Consider the following 6,249-nt stretch of genomic DNA (forward strand, 5'->3'; position numbering starts at 1 on the left):
TTTGCGCAGCTCAGTTAACAGCAACCTACATCAAAAGATAAGCTGTAATCTAACGCCGTTGCGAAAGGAAGCTAAGTTCCTTCTGCATGAGGTAGATAGAAGGACTGCTGATACAATCATCTCCTTGAATACTAATGAAGAACGCTTCGAGGATTTCGCGCTCAACTTTTCCCTTGCCTCTGCCGACAATACTAACATTGGAAATTAGCGGGTAGCAACCGCATTCCCGGCAATGTCGAGGCAAGTTAGCGCCGTCAGTAGGGGACAGAGAGTTGTGGTGTTCTCTTAGTCTGTCATTAATACATCGGCCTGTTTGCCCAATGTACACTTTTTCGCAGGTCAACGGAATTTTGTAAACAACACCTGTGGCACAGTTGACGTAGCGGTTTTCATGTTGCGTCGAACAAACCGGCCGATAAGTCCCGCCAAGTGCAACACGTGAACACAGGCGTGAAAGCTTGCAGGGAGCTGAAAACACAACATTGACGCCCTGCTTTCCGGCGACCTTTTTAATGGTGTGGGCGACTTTATGCACATAAGGCATGACTTCAAAATTTCTCTTTTCCACTGTCTTTGGGTAAACCCTTTTGACGTCTCGATCCTTTATCTTTTGCAGCAGCGTTTCGGCCACTGCCCTCAGAAGTTCTTTTGGAAAACCGGCCGCCTCCAAACGTTCATACTGGTTATAGAAGCTAGTCTTCATGCTGTGGTGGCAACTCTTTTGCAGTGCATTACGGAAGCAGTTAGTAGCAATCCCCCTCTTGACAATCTTGGAATGAGCTGACGAATACGGTAATAAGGACTTTTTAGTTCTAGGCATGAAGCACCAGCAAACATGGCCATCGTCACGAAATGTTAATTGAAGTTCTAAAAATCTAATCGAGTGGTTAGCGGGTAGTTCATATGTAAAACTGAGGGCACTCGAGCAAGCTTTAAAAACGGTCAAAATCTGGTTTACAACCACATGCAATGAGTCACTGGGTGAAAGATTCAAAAGATTCAGGAAATCATCAACATATCTAAAAATTCTGCACACGTTTGTCAAAAAGAACGCCTTGCAACGTGTTGTCAAACTTTGCTAAAAATATATGGCACAATACAGGTGCTACGCTTGCCCCAATACAGATTCCTTTTTTCTGCACGTACATGCTATCCTTAAAATCAACAACTGTGGAAGAAAGATAAATCGTTAACAGCTCAAGGAACGTATCCACAGAAACGCCACAAGCATTTTGAAAGGCGACTTGACCCTGCTGTTCAATCAGCTCACGCACCGCAACAAATAGATCACCATGGGGGATGCTGTAAAACAAGTCCTCAATGTCAATGGAAAACGCACTGTTGGCTCCAGGGATGCCTTTGTCCAGAACTTCAATCACTGCAGCCGTGCTCGCAACACAGTAAGGGTCCTGAACAGTGATGGACTGTAGATGTCTCTGCAAATACTGGCCCACTAACTTCTGCCACGTGCCTGCCTCTGTCACAACGGCTCTCAAAGGGCAGTCAGCCTTGTGCGTTTTTGCAGAGAAAAACACGCGGAGGCGATTCCCTTTGCAATTCTTCACCCTTTGAGACAGGCTGTCCAGGTTGTTGGCCAACAGAAGTCTCATAGCTGCGGACTTCAATTTCGAGGAGTTGCGCTTCGCAGGCTGGAAGTTCCTGTCAATGGCCGCCAAGGCCTTCTCACCAAACGCGCCCGTGGGAAGCACCACAAAACCGCCTTCTTTATCCGCCTGAAGAAGTGTCAACTCGTTTTCTGTGAAGTAGTCCACAACTCGGTGAAGAATGTGGTTACTGTGCCGTTTCTGCTGTCCATCTGCATTGCAAACGGCGTCTATACCTTCAGAAAGGCACCTCTGCTTCTCATCTTTGTCGGCTTTCTCTGCTACACGGTGTGCAGTAGCAAGAAGTTCGTGGCTGCTGACACTTGGTTCCAAACTGTACTTAGGCCCTTTCTGTAGAAGCTGATCGATTTCTTCGGGCACTGATGCTCCATTGAGGTAAGTGACAGAACCTCTGTGCACCTTAGGCCATTCCTTTTTAGGCAAGAGCCTTCGCACCTGATTCCAGTAAGCCTCAGTTGCCTGGGCTGCCAAGCGTCGGTGTTCCTGAAGGCAGCGAACGCCGGGGAGTTCACCACGTCCAGTGAAGCACAAAACACGAAGCCAATCATGCAATAGTCTCACCTGCCTCCAACACTCGGATTTCCAAATCTTGACTATCCGCTTCCAATGCCCCGACGATGGTTCCAAGAGGCCGAAGAACGCGACGAGCTCTTTGGGCGCCGAATTCACCCTGAGGCAATGGGACAGAGTCCGCGCTCGGCAAGTGATGATGGCAATTGCGCTGACACAAACCGTTGCCTGATTCTCGGGACCGTGCACACTTAGAAAGATACCCAGCGAAGAAGAAAGGCATTGCAGTAGTGTTGAAATCTGGGTCAGTTGGTACATGTTCAGGAGTAAAACCAGTCAAAAAACGGGACACAGCGAAGAGACGAGGCACACACACGACGGCTGGACTAGCAACTGTGCTTGTTAGAAGAAAACAGACTCCCAGGAAAAATGGCAAAGTTTGCGCAGCTCAGTTAACAGCAACCTACATCAAAAGATAAGCTGTAATCTAACGCCGTTGCGAAAGGAAGCTAAGTTCCTTCTGCATGAGGTAGATAGAAGGACTGCTGATACAATCATCTCCTTGTAGCCGATGGAGCCGATGTGACCCATGGCGCACTTGGAAGTTTCGGTTGCCGTGATGCCAGTTTCAGGAATTTCACCGCAGGGAAATCTTCGTGGCGGGAAGCTTTTTTACACAGAGGCCAGGTTCTTTACACTGCGAATTCCTCGTCCCATCCTCGTCGCCAATATGTCATGTCTGGCATCTAAGAACTGGGCGGCGTAGACGTAGCATCGAAAGAACGTTTATTCCTGCTACTTGCCAGGAAGCCAACAGGTTACATACTGAGCGCGGTGGGCCCGTGCGAGCGGTCTTTTAAAGCCAGCACGGGCTACCCGATAAGAGATAGCCGGGCAGTGAGCATGCGCAGGCAGTACGCGATAACACGCGTGCTTGGTTTCGCGCGCACACAACAGTCATCTTCCATGGAAACTTCTTTGTTTATTCAACTACACCTTGGCCAATCCCCCCGCGTGGGTATGTGCCATATACCTGGAGTGAAGAAGAAGAGGAAGAAGAACTAAAGAACGGCAAGAAGGTACCAGTCGTGAACGCCGTAGTGAACGCGCTACCGGGAGCCGAAATGAACAGAATGCCTGTCCTGAAAGGGAAGGTAGGAGAAAAAACAATTACAGTGTTGCGAGACACGGGAAGCAGCGCTGTAATCATAAAACGAATATTAGTGAGAGATAATGATCTCACTGGAACGAAGAGCCTTGTGCGGCTAGTGGACGGCTCGTTTCAGCGCTTGCCAGAAGCTGAAGTACATGTGCGGACTCCCTACTACAGCGGGAAACTAACTGCACTGTGCATGGAGCGCCCCATATACGACCTCATATTGAGAAATATAACGGGGGCAAAATTTCCAAAGGGCCCAGAAAGTAGCCACGAGGCAAAGATGTCCGAATCCTGCTCTTCGGAACGCCGCAGTGAACGCCAAGCGAAAAATAAGTGGCGAAGGAAGCGCGAGCGTGCTAGCTCAAGCAAAGGAGCAGTGAAGCAGAGAGTCAAGCATGAAGAACGGAAGAGTCCCGCGGAGGAACATTCCGAGGAAGAAAAAGCGTTTCCGCACGAAGGGACGGGCACTGCAGCAGAAAGCTGTGCGAAGCCGAAAGAAAGGCCACGGAATGGATACAAGGAATCAGCGAAACGCGGAAGAAAGACCGCTCAAGAGGGCAAGGTGTCTGAAACTCCGGCTAAGCTCAACTTAGGTCAGGTTGTGGACATGTTCATCGTGCTTTTGTGCACATTACTTCAGCTGCCTTTTGATCGCACAGGAAAATTCTGGAATATGACCAAGAGGGTATTCACACTGGTCAATGTTGTGAGCCTGCGTGCTTTCACGCAGGTGCCCTGGAATCCATCGATTGCCTTGTTTGTGTGTGCATACCTTAGCGCACAATCCTTTTCCGAGTCGGAAAATTTAGCTGGAGTGTTCAGGTTGGGCGAAACAGAAGCCCAGGTTGACCGAGAAAAAGACCCGCGAGTCGGATAGACTCTTGTAAACTGTGAAGGTCCTCACGCGCGCATTACGGAAGCGCAAGTAGGAAATGTATGTGGAAGTATCGGCTAAAGTATGCATCGTACTTGTGTGCTCCCTCTGTATTGTTATGCTAATGTGTAGCCGAGTTGCGGCATGAAGTGAATCTTGACAGCTGTCAGGTGTCATGTACGTGGAGACATCGTTATAGTGATGTGTGTTTTTTGGCATTCGCCATAGAGTTTGTGTGCGCAAGCATGTGCACACGAATTTTGTGTTTTGTGAATTTTGTTGCACAATAATCTTAAAGGAAGGGGCAGTGTCACAAAATTCGGCGCATATTCGAAAAAAAAAAAACCGGCGCTGCGCGTAAGCAATCCCGCACGCGCGCGGTAAAATAAAACAAAAACAGCGGAGAAGGATCCCCGGAGAGCGCGTAACTTTGCGTGCGCTGCTGCCCTTTCCACTCAGCACGCCGGCGCGGCGCCAACGTAAACAGCCACGCGCGGCGTCGACTTATCTAGAATATCGGAATAGTTTCTACTCATCGTCAACGGAGAGGGCGTGACCTTGATCGCGCTAAAGTGATACCCTCTCCCCTTCGCTCCCGCGCCGGCGACTCCGTATCCGAAGAAGGACGCAGAAAATTCTGGAAGGCTGTCTCCGCGCTCGACCAATGGGGTCGCGCGTCCGGCGCGAGAAGGAGCTTGTGCAGTTTATACTGCGTGTATGTACGCGCCTGCCTTGGCGGAAAGAACAAACAGACGCGGACTGCGCCTATAAGGAGGGACTTCAACCGCTGTCTGTTAGCCCGAGCCGCCGTTTAAGCTTCCGTGAAGCGCGCTCGCTCGACTCCCGGGAGAACACCACTCGCCCAGCCACGGACCAGCGAGGCAACGTGTGCCAGTATGCGGATCGGCCCCGTCGTGCTCCTCAGGTCGTCGGACTGTCGCAGTGCCCGGCGAACAAATTGTGTTTTGTTCATTTGTCTCTCTCTGTATTAGTGCACTTTAGGTGCAAACATTATGTTGAATTGTAATCTCTCTAAAGTGCTACTTTGCACGAGTTGCATTGCATTTGTAAGTCACTTTGTATGCGCTCGTACGAGTGATTGCGAAATCCTCTGTATTGTCTTTTTGCTGTGTAAACTGTTTTGTTTTGTGAACCTTTGGCTCCGACCCATTCTCTGGCTTGCGACCGGCGAAAGCTGGGCACCAAACGACCAACCCCCTTGTCACTTGGTAGCTGGTCTCCGGCTGAGCTTGCCACGCTGAGTCGAGGGCATCTCCTCTGTGACCGAGACCGCTACCCCCACACGCTCTAAGGGTGCCTGGGAGCGCACGCAAAAGTGCGCGAAGTGGTGACAAATGGTCATACATATCTTGAGCTACCAAAGACATCTACAAGACGTTGTTTTATGTTTGTCTAGAAGACATCTTAGCCATGACATCTGGAAGCTGTCTTATGAAGGATTTTTACGTTTTTTGACGGCTTATGCAAGTTGTCTTCTAGACGTCCTGCTTCAGAAATCGACTAGACTTCCTCACAAAACGTTTCACGGCTTCGGTTACATGGTCACGTATATGCACCTGCATTGCAGTATGTTTATACTCAAACAGGAGGGAACTAGAGTCGCGCGACCATCAGAAACTTAAGTGAAAACCGCAGTTCACAATGCACGGCAGTACGGCGGGAATATTCTATTGCCACGGGCCATTTTGTTTCCACGTGCGAGACAAACAGCCAGAGGAAGCCGAAACGACTGTGTAGCAATTGTCACGGCAGGCGTTCGATGCAAGCGCGCACGCGATGCGCAGGACCGGCAGGCATGGAGGAATGAACATGCGGGGAAGGGAGAATAGGAGAGGTGGAAAGACGGAAGGCCGAAAGAATTTTTCCTTCCTCCATGGCCGAAAGGCTTTGCAGCATTAGGACCACATTGTTTAATAACGCGATGTGATAAAGCTCAACTGTTAAATTTAAAATGTTTCATTTAATTGAACATGTGTATTTTTTATTAAATATGTTTTTAAAAGCTGAATTCAAATTTATATGTATTTTCTGCGGTCCGATTTGGCGCGGAAAGTGCAGAA

This window comes from Amblyomma americanum, chromosome 11 (genome assembly GCF_052857255.1).
Source record: "Amblyomma americanum isolate KBUSLIRL-KWMA chromosome 11, ASM5285725v1, whole genome shotgun sequence".
Classification (NCBI taxonomy): domain Eukaryota; kingdom Metazoa; phylum Arthropoda; class Arachnida; order Ixodida; family Ixodidae; genus Amblyomma; species Amblyomma americanum.